Genomic DNA, 18,615 nt, shown 5'->3' with positions numbered 1-18,615 from the left:
GGGAAATTCAGCCTTACCTTTTTTCGTAAACATTCAGTGTGGTATTCACCGCAGCTGACTGGGGATGTGCCCAATCTGCTGCTGGAAATCATGAAGACAGGATTTGTTTGTAATTTCACCTCTGCCAAAGAGCCTCATTGCTTCTTTGTACCAAGGTTTGTAAGACTAGCATTCACAGCTTGAAAGCATTTTCTTGAAATTATGGCTCTTAAATTGTCCCTGTTGGAAAAAGAAGACATTTCTTTTCACTCCTCGAAAATGTGAGATAGGGATTGAGCTGAAAGTGGTTTAAATTCAGGTCTTCCACTGCTTCAAGAAGTGCCCTCTCCTTTCCCAGTTCTAGGTAAGTCTGGGGAAAGGTATTCTCCATCTCTGCTGTCTGTGCAGCAGTATTAGTGTGTTCCTGCAGTTTTAGAGTGGGTATGCAGGTCTGAACCCAGCTTCTCAGCTTAGCAAATGGTCACTGGCCTGGGAAAAAGCTTTGTTCCCTAGCAGGACTCTCTGCATTGCAATAAGCAGTCAGTAGCTAAAGGGTGTCTCTCACTCAAGCATTGTGTAGATAGATACAATTGAAACCCTGAGGCGTTTAGAAAATACAATAATGGAGAACAAAAAAATCACCTAGATGGAGGAATCAATCTGGTGAAACAAAAATGGAGTTGCTCTTTAGTATGACAATAGAAACACTGCTTGAAGCTGAAGGCTTGTGCTCAGCTCCATACACTCATTAAAATACATAAATTTACCCTTGTTTTAACCTCTGTATTCTTTAATTTGGTCTTCAGTGTTGCTTATTTCTGGTCAGCAGTGTTTTGACCTTTATCTAGATAGAAAGGTGAGATGAAGGCAAAGAGCACTCTACTGTTGCACGTACATATAAATCTGGCAACTGAAGGTCTACCTGTTCCTGTGTCGTTGCTGAAAAGACTATTTACTTATAGGACATATGGTGCAGATACTTCTGCACCATATGTCCTATAAGTAAATAGTCTTTATCTTCTATCTAATAATCTTCTATCTAATGATCTTCTATCATTATTGATTGATAATAATTTGTAGTTGCTGTGCAAATTTGGTCATCACACCCTGATCTCATATGCACAAAATTCATTCACACAGTGTGGGATCATTGCTTTGACATGGTCCCCAAAAATTCCAGTTCATCATTTAATTCCTGTTGTTTCATGCATTTCTTATGTTTAGAGGCTTGTTTTCCAAATATATTTAATTGCATCATGCAAAATGAATTTTCTTAGATCTGTTTGCTTCAGGAATGCCTGCTGTCCTTGTATCCAGCCATTATAAACACTGTAATTACTTCTCTGTCCTCTAAGTGCTGGCTTGTTAAAAGTTCCAGTAGTAAAACCCTTACTTTAAAATCTTCTGCCTGAAGCAATTAACAAACCATTAATCTGTTTCACACTAACAGCTTGTCTAAAAAACATGGAACTGCAGCCCCTTCTATGTGTGCCTATGAAAATTCAGTCCCTTCTCTGGAATTCTGTTTGTTTTCTTTGTTTGTGACTGGGTACAGCTTAATTTGTATGGCTTGATTTACTCCCAGGAGCCACATTTGATTCTGTTTAAGTGATTATACTTAATATGCAAGAGTCATTAGGTATGATCAACCATAATGTTTCATTAGAAGGGTTCAAAACATTGAGTTTTATGCATCTGTTTCTTCACTAGATTTAGCACTATAGTATACATTTATCTGATCAAATGCAATTTGTGTCTGTGGGTTGATTTTGTGCCAGAGCCAATTCCCAAGTAATTCTATTTGGCACTAAGTAAGTTCTCCTTCAAGACAGCAGCAGTCTTTTTAAGGGGTACAGTATAAGTGACATCTTGGTGTGTGTTTTGCCAGTCATTTTCCTTTTGCACCCAAGGATGTGTAACAACCCTTACTACCTAATTATTGAACAACAATGCTGAATCTTAGCTCCGTGTTTGTTAGGTTTATTATTATTATTTTAACATACACTATCTTTGTAATTTAATTTTTTTAATGCACTGTGAAATTTTTCTTTACTTGAAGAGATTATTTTATACACTTTCCTTTTCTTCTCAGCTGAGTTGACTAATGTTTAGAAATGGGTAACTGCAAAGTCACTGCATTATTAAAACCCTTATTTATTACTAGCTGCAGCTAAATGCCTTGCCCATACTGGGTATCCATGCTGGGTCTCTATTTATAAATTTGTTGTTTGTTCTGTAGCTTGTCAATAACTTTAGTGCCAGAGCGTCTGTTAAATGTCATTTTAGAGTTGTTTCTGAATGCATTTTAATATGGCCAGGCCAATGTTTCCATTTTAAACCAAGTTGTATCTATGCAGAACAGTGTCATCCTGTGGACAGAAAGGCTCTTGTGATGATGAGAGTAGGGCAACATACATATCATGCCACTCTCTAAACAATTTCTCTCCCATGGACAAGGCTTGGAACTAGATATCATTCTGCTTTTGCCATCTCCTTGTGTTAGACATAGGCATAGACATAGACATAGTTAGACATGCTCATGACAAAATGCCTTTTCCTTTGTTTCCTCTCACTTTTTCTCAGTGCAGGGGAAAGGGACCTGCAGTTCCTGATTAATGGCAAGCTGAACGCGAGTCAGCAGTGCCCTGGCAGCCAGGAGGGCCAAGCGTGCCCTGGGGGGCATCAGGCACAGCATGGCCAGCAGGGCAAGGGAGGGGATTGTCCTGCTCTGCTCTGAGGCAGCCTCACCTCGAGTGCAGTTTTGGGCACCACAAGATAAGAAAGCTATAAAGCTATTAGAGAGTGACCAAAGGAGGGCCATGAGGATGTTGAGGGGTCCTGAGGGGAAGCCATATGAGGAGTGGCTGAGGGCGCCTGGTCTGTTCAGCCTGGAAAAGAGGAGACTGAGAGGAGACCTCATTGCAGTCTGAAACTTCCTCAAAGGAGCAGCACTGACACCTTGTCTCTGGTGACCAGCAATAACACCCAAGAGAATGGCCTAAAGTTGTGTATGGGGAGGTTTACATTGGATATCAGTAAAAGGTTCTTCACCCAGAGGGTGGCTGGGCACTGGAACAGGCTCCCCAGGTAAGTGGTCACTTCCCAGGCACCAAACCTGTCAGAGTTGAAGAAATGTTTGGGCAATACCTTTAAGGAACATGGTATGACTCTTGGGGCTGTCTTGTGCAGGACCAGGAGTTGGGTTCGATGACTGCTGTGGGTCCCTTCCAACTGAAGATATTCTATGATTTATGATTTTATGATTCTATGATTTTAGTTTAACTTTGCGATTTTGTTGGTGTGCCCTGCATGAGGGTTTAGAGGACTCACTGGTTTCATATGTCCTTTTTGACAGGGAGATGTGATTGTTTAGTTTAATAATTGTTTTCTACTGACATTAGTGGGATGGATCTTGATATTAAATTAAACCAGATCAGCATTGATGAAAGAGTCTCCTCCACAACAGGTTTATTTGGGTTTATTTTTTTTTCACATTTATATAATATGCCTATCAAACAACCTCCAGGCAGTTTTTTGATCTGTGATTTGTTATTACATCTGCAAAGGATTGGGAGTAGGCCAGAACAGCTGCGAGGGACCAGAAACAATAATTTTCCCCAATGAAAATGTGCCTGAGTATCAACCAGCATACAGAATGAGCCAAACTTTTAATTAAGCAGCAAGTCTCTATTTTAATAAGCATTGAGGTCAGACTATTGTATGAATTCCACTTCTGTGTATCAAGGTCAAAAATGATAGATCTAGTTTGAAAATATCACTTAACAACTCTTGCAATTTTAACATATTTTTTCCTAAAATAATTTTCCTAAACCATGATATGTTTCAACAACAGAATAACAGATTAGTCTGAAAAAATTATGAACATAAAAATACCAGAATGTCCCAAGAGGCTTCTTCTACAAGCTAGCAGTTCCTCTGAACAGTTAGTGATATAATTCATTGTTTCTAATAAGACTGAGAAGTTTTAGCTACCTGCAAAAACAAGTACATCAGCTCCTAAAGTATACTTCTTTGTCCTATAAAGCTGTAAGAGTTCTATAAAATTGATATTCAGGGACAAATGTACTCGAGTTAAGATTCATTCTAAAAATATTTCAGAACAATTTGTCTCACTTTCACATTTATTAACTCTGATTCTTCACCAATCTGAGCAACTAAGCAAGAAAATTCACTGCCCTCCGTGTGCAAAGGACACAGGTCTCCATAGGGAGGTTTAAGAGTCCATTATATATTTCTGCAGTCTACCAATAGTTCTTTATTAAAATGTTACTTAAATAGTTACCAAGAATAAAGAATGATATCACCCCAAGACTTCTGGATCACATAAAGGTCACCCTGGGAGTGATTTCTTGGATAGATGAATGTATGTTTGCTCAGTAAGATAAATATATATGAAAGAGAAAATATCCAGCCTCTTTTGTTTAGTTTTTTTATAATCTGGAACAGATACTTTCAGGTTTTAGCAAATCGTAAATACAATCCCCAGAGTAACAACCTGGTAAATTAAAGAGAAGCTGTCAACTTGAAAATATAATTTATCTCCACAGTTTTGGTGGTTTTTTTTGGTACAATTACAAATACTAGACAAGTACTGAAACATGGGACGTTACGTGTTTTCAGCTTGTACATTTTACATGCTTGCTTGTCCTTGATCCTCACTGGTACCACTTCAATCTGTCACAGGTTATTGTGAAAGCTGCCCCTGGTTTAGAGATGAGACAGTTTACTGCTTGTTTGCCATTATAATATTTAGCTGGGTTGTGAATTGAGCACTTGTCTAGACCTTTATGTACTATGAAGAAGTAAATTTCACTCTGTCACTCTCCTCCTTGAAAAGTGTCTTTAGGAATATGTTTCTTTTTCCTATGTAATCTTGATCCATTTACCTATTCAAATGGACTGCATTTTCACAGAGATCACTTTCTGAGCTAATTTCTTTAACCATATTTGCCTTGCTGTTGGAAGCCTCTGTTAATTTCCACCCTTCCACCATCAATTACCACTTTGTCTTATTCCTAACATCTGTCATCTCTCTGCATGTCTGCTCCTGTGCCTCGCTAGCTCTTGACTTTCACATCTGCTTCTTCAGCTCTTCATGACATATTCAGTGAGGAACTTTCCTGGTATTGCCACCCCCAGAGCACAGAAGCTTTTCAGAGACAGCAATGCAACTCTCTCATTTAATCTACAAAACTGTGTTTTGTCCCGAAAGAAGAGGTGGTTGCAGTTGTAGCAAGCATTCCTGCTACAATATTCTCATCCTCTTGATCAATATTGTCCCACTCTTTGCTCTTGCTTCTCCAGTTTCTCTTGTCTTGAACTGAAATGGACAGTGTAATAGCGCAGAATCCTCATGTATTAACCCAAAACAGATCTTGTGCTGGGTATTAGCTAATGTCTAATTAGCTAGCGTGGTGCCTGTTCCCCCCACCACCAACCCAGAAAACTAGGTTGACAGATGACTTCTGAAATCAAATTTTTAATATAGTTCAAATATCTCATGTCTAAAATACGTCACCTTAGCTGGATATCACACTTCCATCACCATGCACAGACTTACACAATACCAGTGGGGAAAAATTATTGAAGCTGCAAATGGATCTCTGTGCTTTTGAGGGGATTCAGCATTCTGGCTGCACCTCAGCTGATGCGTCTGGTTTCTTGTGCTTTTCTGACATGAGGGCAGCCTTGTTGCTCAACAGTCGTGGCCCTTTTTCTGAAAGGACAAACCAAAATGATGACATTTTCCCAGGTCCTCCAATTCTTTCCAGAAGTGTAGAGCCTACCTGGTTTTCAGAAATGCTTTGCCCTGTCACTGTGCATATATATATATATATATATATATATATATATATATATATACACACACATATATACATATATGTTTATATTTTAGCTCAGCACTTCTGAGTAGTCATGGTGTCTCTTTCTGAGAACAGAGAAGTCAAACAGCTCTTGCGCAAGCTGGAAAAAAAATTGAATAGTGGATTTGAAGTCCATTTTCTCAGAAGGCAGCTTTTGAAACTCTGGTATAAACAAAACAACGGTAACTTTAAAATTATTATTGTTTTAAAGAACCACTAAAACAAGTTAATCTGTGTGAATTTGTTAATTACCACAAGAAGGAGTGAACAGATCCCTTGAAAGATTTCAGGTCAGTCATTACACCAAGCTGGTGTCATCTCTCTCACATTTTTTGGTGTTGTGCCAGCTTGTAGAAAAGCAGAGGTAACAAAGCTGACAACTTTGTGTCTTCCTGAGCAGTAGGAAGATTCATGACAGACATGTCTTTACTTATGTAATCAGAATTCTTTTTTTGAGATATCTTGTACTTTTTTGGACAGAAAATGCTCACGGCACACCCAGCAGTATCTTTGCAAGGTCAGCACCAAGCCTGTAATTAGATGTTTCAGTATTCAGGATGCTGAATATATTATTGCCTGAAAGAGCCCATCATCTGCAGTCATAGGTGTATTTATTATCGTGGCTTCTTAATTCAGTATCAATTTATTTATTGGATTCCTTGTTTTTTTCTCCATCTAGGGAATGTGCCTGATATTCAGATATCTCTGCACTCACAGTGGACAATGCTGTTACTTTTGAGGTTTAGAATCATCATATATTACTCTTTGATTGCAATTTGTGATCATTTTATGCTTGGACAACGACCAAACCCCTCCTTATATTTGTGCTCTGTTCTATGGATAGTCATCACACAGAGGGGAGGACTGATCTGGCATCCTTGCTCAATGCTGAACAGAAAGGAGTGCTCAAGTTGTAATAATCTTGGAAAACCAATCTTTGTGCCTGGTTTCACAGGGCTTTGTTGCAGCTCAGCAAAAAGAAAATGAGGACTTGGATTGCCTTTGTGTAGTGGCATCAAGATGCTGGTCACAGATATTCAAAACAGTATTCTTAGTTAACTGTAGCTAAGAAAACAGATGTGGGGATGTTTCCAAACCATGAAATTACTTTGCTGATTACAGGTATTTTTCTCAATAGTAGAAACTACATTTTTGCCCACAGCTTTTAAAAGCGCAATATTAGTAACTACCTTCTTTTTAGGGCCACCTCTAGTGACCCCTGTTTGACTAAGTACTGCACAGATGCGTGTCCAGAAGGTGATCTTGCCTAGCTTCAGCTTTGTTTATAAGCTAGTGAAATGTGGTATTAACCTGGTGATGATAATAATGCAATGGGTTGTCAAGATGGGGGTTGCTGTTGTGGTTTAACCTGTCAGGTAGCTCAACATCAGACAGCCCCTTCCTCATTCACCCCTTCTCAGTGAGGTGGAGGAAAGAATTGGAGGGCGGGGGGGGGGGGGGAAGTTAAACTTGAGATTTTAGACAAGGATTTTTGACAGAGCAGAAATGGAAGGGGAAGTAGTAAGAACAACAATAATAAATAATTTGAATATACAAAACAAGTTACACCTTCCGTCTACTGACCAGTGATGAGCCAGTGCCTGAGCAGTGACCTGTGGCCAGCTTTCCCCCTGGCTTACATACTAAGCATGATGCCATATGGTATGGAGTATCCTTTGGATCACTTGGGGTCTGCTGTCCTGGCTGTCTCCTCCCAGGTTCTTGTGCTCCTCCAGCCTTCTCGCTGGTGGGCTGGTGTGAGAAAAGTCCTTGGCTTAGTGTAAACACTGCTTAGCAACAACTAACATCAGTGTCTTATCAACTTTATTCTCATCCTAAATCCACAACACAGCCCTGTACCAGCTTCTAGGAAGAAAATTAACTCTATTCTAGCTGAAACCAGGACAACTAAATATACAGAAGAGCACACAGAGCTGTGTTCTGTTGGCATAAACAAACATACAACTTGTTGTGAGGCTTCTGAATACAAACAGAATTGGAATTTGAGGCCCTGCTAATGAGAGGTGAGGTTGTACAGTAATGGTCATAAGGGTGATTTGGGACATTTCAAGCAAATATTCATCAACAGTATTGTTGTATTTTCAAAGTTTTTCATCTGTCATTCTCCAAAGTTTGTATCTACATCTCCAGCCAAATCCAGCCTCCTCAATGGCAGATACATCCCAGCAAAAGGAGAAAGTCTTACCTAAGCTGCATGGGCACATTGCAAATACATAGAGTTGCATAAAGCTTTAGCGTGAGCTGTTGCAGTCAGACAGTTTTTAGACTGGATTTATTGCCTCTCCCACGGTTTCCCTTCTGATAGTGTCATATGGACCTCTATGTCAGTGAGCTGTGACAAGGGCACTGTTTCTCAGGTCAGCTCGAGCTGGTACCTCTGAAGGGTTCCTGGTCCAGGATCCATATGGAATGTGCAAAGTAGTATGCATGGAAGGGGCATTACACAGACAAGGAGACTTCCTCCCTGCAACTCTTGGCATTGCCTGGTGCATAAGCATCTGCACCTTTTCTCAGTGTCAGCTGCAGCTGGCAATGAAATTTATTTAATTAAGTCTCAGTAGCCCTTATGCTTTTGTGCTCACAGAAGCCCAAACCCCTATACAGTCCATGATTTTTTAATAACTTTGGTAAATGGTTAGTGTTAATAGCTCTTGGATCCTCATACAAAATACAGGTTTCTGCCATCTCTCCATTAGGCAATGAAAGATTCTCATCCAGCATTGAGGTTATGAGAGTTGTCACAAAGGAAATTGTCAAGCATTGGCAGATCCATAGAGCGCAACCTTCTGCAAAATATTCAGGGAATGTTGTTTTCCCTTTTAATTCATTTTGTTGTCTGGTCATCAATTTAGGGAGTGTGATGATGTAATCTGCAGTTTAATGACCTGATTCTTTCTACTTAACTTACCTTTTGGGTCCTTTCCCTTTGATATGTATTGGTGTGAAGTGTTGTAATGCTTTGTAGGAAGGAAGCTGGATGAAGAGATATGGCACTACGTTTTGCTGAAGGTTTTGTTTAGCTGCAATCTTTTTGCATGTCAGCATGAGTATATGTGATTGTGGAGCTCTGCAGCCATGACTTAGCAAGGCGGCTTGCTGCTGTAATGACAGCCACTGCTTATTTCCCCTCCCTTTGGCTCTGGCTGAAACAAATATTCTTCTATACCAAGGTTTCAGGTGCTTCAAGCAAAACTATCTTGAGAAGTAAAAGTCATTACAATATTCTTCAAGGCTTTGATTTTGTGTTTTTTGTTGATGGTTTGAGGTTCTTTTTTATTTAATGCAGGCTTTATATTCTTGTATTAGTGTAAAACACTTTTGGTTATCCTAAATACCACTTTATGATACATCAGTCCTGCTCTCAAAATGAAAATAGTTTTATTACTGCTATTGAGTAGACTTAATTTCACTGACAAAAAAAAAAGACACAAAATTTAATCTCATGTGAAATGCGGATAGTTTCCTCCTCTGTAATTTCTCTGGAGGTGTGTGTAAATAGGAAAAATCTGTGTGGGCCAGTGGAGGAGACAGGAGATTGGTTTCTATTCTTGGATTTGCTATGGACCTGCAGCACATCATGAGATAAATCAGAATTCACTTCATTTGAGTGACTCCTTTTTTTAATCATATTTCCTGCAAGGTTATCATGGAGTACATAGCACTGTTGGGTGTTTCTCCTGTTTTGAGTTAGAATCACAGAAGGGTTTGGGTTGGAGGGGACCTTAAAGATCCTCTAGCTCCAACCCCCTGCCATGGACAGGGAAACCTTCCAGTAGACTGGGCTATACAAAGTCCCATCCAGCCTGGCCTCCAACACTTCTACAGATGGAGCATCTGCAGCTTCTCTGGGAAACTTGTTCCAGTGCCTCACTAATCTCTTGGTAAATAATTTCTTCTTAGTACCCAACCTAGACTTGTCTTCTTTCAGTTTAAAGTAATTCCCCCTTGTCCCATCACTGCATGCCCTTGTCAAAAGTCCCTCTCCAGCTGTGTGGTGGCCTCTCTATGCACTGGAAGGCTGCAACAAGGGCTGGATCTTGTCCTAAGCTTTGTGTGGTAATACACATACAGACTCTTGTTCTCCTGACAGCTGAGAGGGATACAGCCCTTTGAAAGCAACCTTTCTAGCTCTCCTGACCAAAGCAGAGGTATTATAGTTAGGAATAAATGAAGACACCAAGAGGCCAAGGTAGCCCACAGGAACCATTTCACTAAGTCCATCTCCATCAAAAACTCTAACCTTACATTCATAAATGTCCTATTATCTCTAATTTGAGGTCAGTCCATGCCAGCTGTATGAAACAATGGTTACTAAGCAGTTCTTCACCTTGCACCTGAATATAATTGATAGTAATTAATACAGTATCTCTCATTATGCTGTTACAGGGGCCCAGATAGAAATGCAACATAAGCAGTTAGGTAATTGCAATTTAATTGGAAAGAGCCCATTTGCAGGGCTACAGAGTTGGTAAAGGTCAGTGGGCAACAGCAGGCTCTGCTACACTGCACAGAGGGAAGGACAAAGGCTGTCCTCGTTCTCTCTGTTCCTTCCATCATAGTGCCACTTGACCATACCTTCAAAAGATTTGATCCAATTCCTTGGACATCCTGAGAGTTTAGGAACCAGTTCTGTTCCAGGATAAAAGTGTAGTTAAGCTCATCATGTGCTGCATCAGTGTGTATGAAATATGGAAACTGCTCTGGAAGATCCTCCTGGCCTGGAGCATGCCGCAGTGATTTGCTCAACTGTTTTGCATCTCTGCAGTTAGGTTTGCTGCCTCAAATCTATTGTGCACCTTTCTGAAGAAAGGTGTTCATTTAACTAAAAGAAAGATGTTAATTTAATTTATTTCTAGTTTTCAGGGGAGAATGTACTAACTGGGGACTTAGACTTACTATGTAGGTCTTCTGTTAAGAACTTGACCTCAAGCAATATATCCTAGGGGAGACTACTGGAGTAGTAGTTGAGCCAAAGGGCTGTACATATCCTTGGGATTTTTGACAGACCTAACACTGAGTCCTGAAATTGGTAGTGAATATTCCACACTGTGCTAGGAATATTTTTGGAGAAAAATAATATTAATTTTGAGAAGAATTAAAAGTGAAAAGCACAATTAAAAAATAGTGTGTTATTATAGCAACCAAAGCAGTTGGCTTTTTTTTTTTCTCTTTCCTGGTTGTTTAAAAAAAAATCTACACTGATGCAATAAAAAATGACACAAGAGAATAAATGTATCAAGTTGTTATGGCAACTGAAATATGTAGGTTGGAATTTATGTATCCAGAACTTCTGTGTAAGTAAAATAAACATTATCCTTTCTAATTAAAATAGCATGCAAAGATTATTTAATTTAAAATCATTAGTCATGTTTTCCCTTACAATTAATGATTTTTTTTTTTTTTCTGTTTCCAAGTATTTGCTTCCAGCTGTGGTCTACTTGTATTTTCACGGCAAGATTGTGATTTCACTAATATGAGCTAAAGTGTGGAGGGAGTCCACTGAAGCTAATGAATAAAATGTCAGTGTGAATGTGTGCAGGTGGGCATAACTGGAATCAAACCATGTGCTTTAGCACATCACTCTTGCTGCAGGTGACCTTTCTGCTTGCAGAGCCTCTTGCCAGGTGTCATTACCCCATGCTTGAAGGGATCTCCCAGCAACCACAGCTCCCTCTCTTTCTTCTCAGTTTGATACAGTGCACATGGAGCTGCTTCCAGAGCTTGTTTCTGCATTCAGCCTGCCCTCTTCAGCTGTAGATTTTGCTTCCAGGATATTTTATGATAGCGAATTCTAAATGAGCATTCATTAATTATGTTCAGCCTTTTAATTTCTCTAGTCCTTTTCCTCCAGCCTTCATAGGAGTTCAGTAATAGCTTCTGCATTATTTGAAAGAAATAGATCTTTAATATCCCAAATTACTCTTCATGTTTTATCTTCTTTATGCCCAGCAAAGTGCAGGCTGATAGCTGAAAGGTAAAAGAATGAGGAGAATGATCTGACTCAGATCCCAGTGAGCTCAGGAAAATGCATTTATTTGTTTCATGTTTTAATCTCATTCATTCTCATGTTCAGAGGTGTCTAAATTTGCCCTATGGAGTTTAAAAACACTGCTACCAAGAATGTTTGGAAAATACCCCATCAGCAATACATAAGTTAATTGTCTCCATTTCTTGCAGGCAGATACTGCCTGGCACAGAGCTACAGCGGTAGGTGTGTCTTTGCCTGAAAACTGTAACCAGTCTGTCCAGCCTTATTCTTTGAGTGTCATTTTCATGCATCTGAACTGTAAATTATTTATCTCTTCATCCTTGCAGCAGAGTTCATCTTTGTGATTTTTTTTTGCTCATGTTTTCTCTTTGCCACATGATATCATGCCAACCACCACTATTCAGTGTGCCAGGTGTCAGCAGGGGAGACTGTACTTGAGCAACAACCCTCTCAAGGCTTGTGTTTGCAGGGGCCCTGGTGGCTGCACAGTGCCCTGCTCTCTTCCCTTCCGGCTCTAAAAATCATCACACATGGCAGAGTCCACCATTGTGTGAGCTTAGTGACTCTCTGCTGCCTGGGGAAGCTGACACATGAGTGCCTTGATTTGTCTCCCAGCTTGAAAATAAATCTCTGCATGAGCTCTTCTCTTTTCTGCCCCCTTACTTCTCTCTCCTGAGACCCCTCCTGGAATACTGCATCCAGATCACAATATGGGAAAGATGTGGACTGCTCCAGCCCCCAGAGGATGGGGCTGGAGCATCTCTCCTATGAATTCAGACTGAGCTGGAATTTTCAACCTGGAGAAGAGAAGGCTCCTGGTAGACCTTAGAGCATCTTTCTGTACCTAAAAGGAGCTTATAAGATGGGCACAAACTTTTTTGTGGAGCATGTAGTGGTAGGACGAAAGGTAATGGTTTTAAACTAAAGGAGAGTAGATTTAGATTTATATATAAGAAATAAGGGTTTTTTTACAATGGGAGTGGTGAAAGCCTGGAACAGATTGTTCCGAGAAATGGGGATGACCCACTCCTGGAATCATTCAAGGTCAGGCTGGATGGGACTCTGAGCAAGCTGATCTAGTGGAAGTCTCTCTGGCCATGGCAGGGACATTGGAACAGACAACCTTTAAAGTTCCCTTCCAACCAAACCATTCTATGATTCTGTGACATGTGATGCTGGAGACAGAGCCTGGATCAGCAAAATTAATCCTGTGTGTGTCTTATGGTCAGTCAGTCACCAGGTTTGAGTTTGTGGGGCCAACTGACTCCTGCCAGCTTCATCTGAGCTCTCTGTCCAGGAGGAGGAAAGCTGGTGGATGAGTTGGTGTATCCTCCCTGCCTGAATTCTCTGCCTGGAAAGTCTGTTGTCTTGCTGTAGATCAGAGTCACAGTGCAGCTAGATAATTGTGTGATACAGATAGTACAGAGAGAAATCAGGTCTGAGTGTGGGTTTTGTATTAGTCCAGCAAAAGTGACTACTCCAGTAACTGATGGCTTGGATGAGAGCTTTTAGATGAATGCTCAAATCTGTACTGGGGACGAGAAAATGCAAAGTTCACCAGTGACATTCTGACATCCAGAAACACACCGAGAGCAAGATTTTCTCTCAGGAGGGTGGAGCAGCATTAAATCAGATCCTGACCTTTCTGAGACACAAGTCCATAGCCAGATAATTGTTCCTGAGCTGTAACACTCTTTAGGGCTGTCATAAAATTTTCTGAAAGGTTGAATCCCTATTATTTAAAGTGAAATCATAAAAATCCCAGGGCAAACTAAATATTATTGTGATATTTATGCTCACTTTCAAATACAATAACTTAAAATAAAACACTTGTGATGTGATTTGTACAGTACAATCCATACTCAAATGTGTATTTTTCTTCATTCACATTTAGTGGTCATATTGGAAAGAATGGTGCAGAAGAAACTGAAGGACATTGTTGCAGGGCTTAGCCATGAGACCTCATAGTGCTCTACAACATCACCCTGACTTAAGACAGCTGCGAAGTCTGAGCTAATGCAATGTGATGTGGAGCAAACCTTGATGTCATCAAAAAAGGAACAAGAAACCTTAACATGGAAATGGAAATAAAATCCTTTCTGACATCTAAATCATTTGACATGGAACTATGCCTTTCTATAGGGCCTTAGAAATGAATACTGAATTAGAAAAGAAAGCTCTGCTATATTATTTCTGGATTGAAATTTAGGCCCAGCTGAGGCAAATTAAACTGCTTGACTTCTGTGGGATTATATTTCTGATTTTAATTTCTAGCATGACCTGCTCTGGAATTGTCTGAGTTTTCAGTGGTATTGATGAAAGTCATATCCTGTCAAAAAAATTTGTTGAATGACATTTCTTCCTGTAATAAGGAATATAAGAGGCATGGAAATAGGACTAGGAAAGCACATCATTTTATGGTCTCTAGGATTATTTCTCTGCATGGTATTGCAGGAAGGACTCATCAAGCCGTCAATGATGCTTTGTCGCCCACACCCTGTCCAAGATATAATTTTTTTTCTTTTTCTTTTTTTTTTCTTTTTTTCTTTTATTTATTTTTTTTCCTGTGGTCCAGTGATGCTGACAGCACATTTAGGAGAGCTATCAACTCTGTGTAGGTATGGCAGGAAGGTGCAGAGCTTGGAGGACAGATCACAGGCACAGAAGGCATTTGTGCTGTTGTTGGCACATTGTAAAGGATGAATTTGACTTGATTCCAGCTCTGGTTCACACACAGCTTGAGCAGAGCATGAGCAGGTTGGCTGTACCTGGCACAGAGGTGTACTCTGTTCTTTGCTAGTAGCAGTGTCCTGCTGAGCATTTCAGTTCAGCTCAGGTTGCTTCCTAGTCCAGCATAGCTGCTGAATGAATTAATTTACATCAATGTGCTCTAAAATGGATAATTCCAGCATATATTGTGTTGAAATGTAGCTTTTTAGATGTTCTAATGATTTTCAAATATGCTTGCTGTAGAAAAGTTAATTAAATACAGGCAGTATCTCTCAGCATTATATGTTTCTGGGTGCATTTGATTACCAGGATGATCGATTTCCTGACAGATATCAGCATCCAGAAGTTAACAAATTGCTGGAGTTTTTTATTCCTTTCCTCTCCTCATGCAAATCACTTGGGGCAAGGAGGCATTTATTGACAGGCTCTCATGACACTGGAGCAGAGCTACCGACTGGTGATCCAAAGTGCCCAAAGACATCTCGGGCAGCCTCTGTTTTGAATTTCTCTCACTAAAAGCTTAGAGGAGAGTGTTCCCCAAGCCAGTGACTGTAGGGGAAGGTGCATTAGCTCTCTGAGCCTTAAGGCAGTTGCACACTTATTTGGGCTCGTAGGTTATAGTTCCTCACACTTCCATCCACCCTCCTGGGCCCTTTATAGAGCTGATCAGCCTTTTCTAGCCACATATGCCCTAGAAAATATTCCATGTCTGTAAATAAATTCATAGTCCTGGAAACAATATCTTAGACTGTAGAAGAGCAGAATAAAGTTTGCACTTATGTTTCCTGTTTTTAAAAAAAATATTTCTTATATTCTCAGTCTTGGGCTTCACCCCAAGAAATAAACATGCGGTAGCTATTGGGGATGGTTATAAGTTACTCCTATTGATATATCCGGTATAAATTCTGTAAATTCTGTAAATTCTTATGCTAGACTGGGGAATTCATCCACCATTATATCATGGCTTGGCTTATTATATCATAGAAGCTCATAGAAACCTCATATGCCATAATTGCCTGTGAGGGCAGATGCTCCTTCTCTCTGGTTGCTGGCTCAGACATGAACTGGAACCTGCTGCCTGCTGAAAGTGGAACTGGTGCCTTAGTCTTTCATAACTCTTATCTACGTACTTTGACAAAATTAATTAGGCAGAATTTTATTGTCAGTTTATTGTGTCAATTGTGCATGTCCTAAAAAGCTACCTGCAAGATGTGTTATAAGCACAGAAAAACTTCATCGAGCACTGTTAAAATTAGACAAAATTAGCAAGGTAAGTAATGTGGTTACTGTTTTATTAATAAATATTTCAATAATGGTGTGAGTTTGCACAATGAAAGACACACGCTGAAGAGATTATGGTCTAAATAGCATCTGTTAATTATAATCACAATAGATTAGTGTTAATTATGCATAAAATTAGAAGGTTGCTTTAGGTGTGATCTGCAAGGCTCATGGTTACCAAGTGAAGGTTTGACTTGCCCTTGCAACATTTGCTTGTGAAATCTCTTCTGTTTCTCTGACCAGTTTGAAGAGAATAAGATCATGCTTTCTTCTGTGAAGAGTAAGATAGAGTTGTTCCAACTACCAGCCCTCTAGATGTAGGGGTGTGATAAAAAGTCTATAGTTTTGGCAGTAGTTGTAGTTCAAGCTTGAAGTCATTATTTTCAGAGCCTCCTGCAAGGATGTCTGAGCATGGTGCATGTTGTCCACTGAATTTGTAGTGTGTCGTGGTGGGGCTGCCAGTTCTGCATCTCCTGGTCATGGTTTAGGAATAATGAGGTGTTGCTGAAACACTTCCTTTGCATGGGCAGGCAGCTTTTGGCTGTAAAGTATACAAATAATTTTAAGCAGAACAGACTTTTTGTTGGCCTCCAAAGGGAAGTTGTATGTAATTGAGAATAAGAAAAGACTTGAATCCAAGATTCTTAGTTTTTAATAAATCTGTCACAATGCACAGCAAGTATTCTTTCTATCTCTTGGATTATGGAGTCCCACATATTTCATAAAACAGAATTAAACATCTCTTGGTGTTCAGATAGATTGCTAACATATGCTTTGTTTAGGTTGAGAAACCATGTATTATTTTGCTGATGATTATTGAACCTTAACACACTGGAACAGAGAGATGTTCCAGATTTATTACAATTACTCTTGCTTAGGCTGTTTGAACCCCCCTAATGTCCTTGATTTTCTGCTCTTTACAATGAATTTGTGACCCATTTCCCTAAGGAAAACAATAGAAACATTTCATAGCATCTTATGACATTGCTTTTTGTTCTTTCAAAACATTGGAGCCAACTAATGGTGAAAAATTTAAGAAAAAAAATGTAAAATGTAAACAAAGTTTCTTATCCTGTTTTGCAGCTGCACTCAATTGATAAATGCTACCATAGAAGTTTCTCTAGAAGCTTGTCAAACCCATTTAGAGAAGTTGCAGGAGCTGAGCTCTTTTAGCATCAGGATCCTTTAAGTCTTGATGATTAGAGCAAATAAATAATGTATTGATTTGAATAGTTTATACTGTTGCCTGTAAATAGTAACAATGAAAAACATTTATGTCAGGTATTCAAAGAAAGCAAAGATGAAGTGAAAATTTTATGCATAATTTTTAGCTCCTTGCGAAACCAATTTTCTCTTCCTAAAAGAAACATTTAAGGAGTTGCTTGGATTTTCTGTAGGCTCTGAGGCAAGATCTGGGTTCAGTTTCTTGCTGTCCTTGAAAATTTTGGCCTTGTTGTCTTTTTATTCCTTACTCCCTTCCAGATTACAAATGGGAGATATGCAACACCCTTTGGTGACTAGATACCAGCCAAGGGAATAGTGTAACCTCAGAGAGGACTTGTGGAGTCCTGTGTACTTAGCCCCATGTAATGCTGAGCTGCTGGGCCTGATCCAACCTTTAAACACAGTCTTTACTGGAGCACGAGGCTCATCCATTGGTTCCAGTGAAGCTAAAAGCACGTGTCTAAGTAGTTGGCTGGACTGGAGCCAGCACTCAATCTTTTGCTGGACAGAGCCCTAAATAAATAACCAAGGATCAGAGGAGAGAACATTTGCACATGCGAGTGTGATTTGGCTGCTTCTGTGGCACTGGCTTGTTGTTTTTAAGTTGTGCTGGCAAAGGCTGCTCTACTTAAAATGCTAACAATTTCTTTCCTGTTGTGTTAAAATTGACTGCACTCCTGCGGGATGCCTGCACAGGCTAAAACAGGATGGGTCTAAATCACTCAGGGTGTTTGCAATGCCTGGCACCCACAGACACAAGACACTAAACTCTGTTTGAATCCTCCCTGCTTTCCTGTTTGTGCTTTTGCAGAGTGCTCAAAATTTTTTTGAGATCCAAGTTAGAGGCAGTCATCACATTTCATTCAAAGGCTGACTCTTCAAGCACATTATTGCAGGGCAGAGCATTGTAAACAGAGATGTCATTTGTAATATTTACTGTCTAAATGTAAAATCTACAGTAATATATTAGATTTCCAGCAGGAAAATTGAAAAAACAAATACAGCCATTTACTGTGTCTTCTGCCAAAGATACTATTTGAAGAAATCCTGTGTGTTTTATGAGGGTTTTGTGTAAGCAATGTAAGATTAAAATCTGTGTAAATCAAAGAAAAGTAACCAAAAAAAATGCATTTGAATTTAAAAGATTTACACATATGGTTACTAGTCAAGCATGAAACCTTATAAAAAATGTTTCACTTAGAATGTCATGACTTAGAAATAAGAAAACAAACTAGATAATTTGTTTGTTGCTGTAAGGAGGTATAATTTCTGCAGGTACTCCAGATGAGACCCCCATCACAGTCAGCAGGTCTTTTTGCCAGGGCACTGATTTCCTTCCTTATGTTTATGTTCTGTTGTCGAAAGCTGCAAAGCACCTTGAATGCCTTCTGAAGTCACACAGAGGCTATGATAAGCATCATCTTGCAGATTTAGCCTGTTAAGACTTTCACAGACATCCATGAGAGTGCCTGTAGGATTAAACACATAAAGTTTTGCATGAAAAAA

The 18,615-nt window shown here is 39.6% G+C and overlaps 1 protein-coding gene across 2 annotated transcripts in view; it reads left to right on the top strand.

Moving 5' to 3' along the window:
- The window catches only part of DLG2 (discs large MAGUK scaffold protein 2), a 979,322-nt gene that overhangs the window by 127,951 nt on the left and 832,756 nt on the right, over nucleotides 1-18,615 (top strand). The gene's annotated exons all lie outside the window — the stretch shown is intronic.

Source organism: Passer domesticus, chromosome 2, assembly GCF_036417665.1.
Source record: "Passer domesticus isolate bPasDom1 chromosome 2, bPasDom1.hap1, whole genome shotgun sequence".
NCBI lineage: Eukaryota > Metazoa > Chordata > Aves > Passeriformes > Passeridae > Passer > Passer domesticus.
Note: the sequence above shows the minus strand (reverse complement) of the source record. Positions and strands in the feature narration are given on the sequence as shown.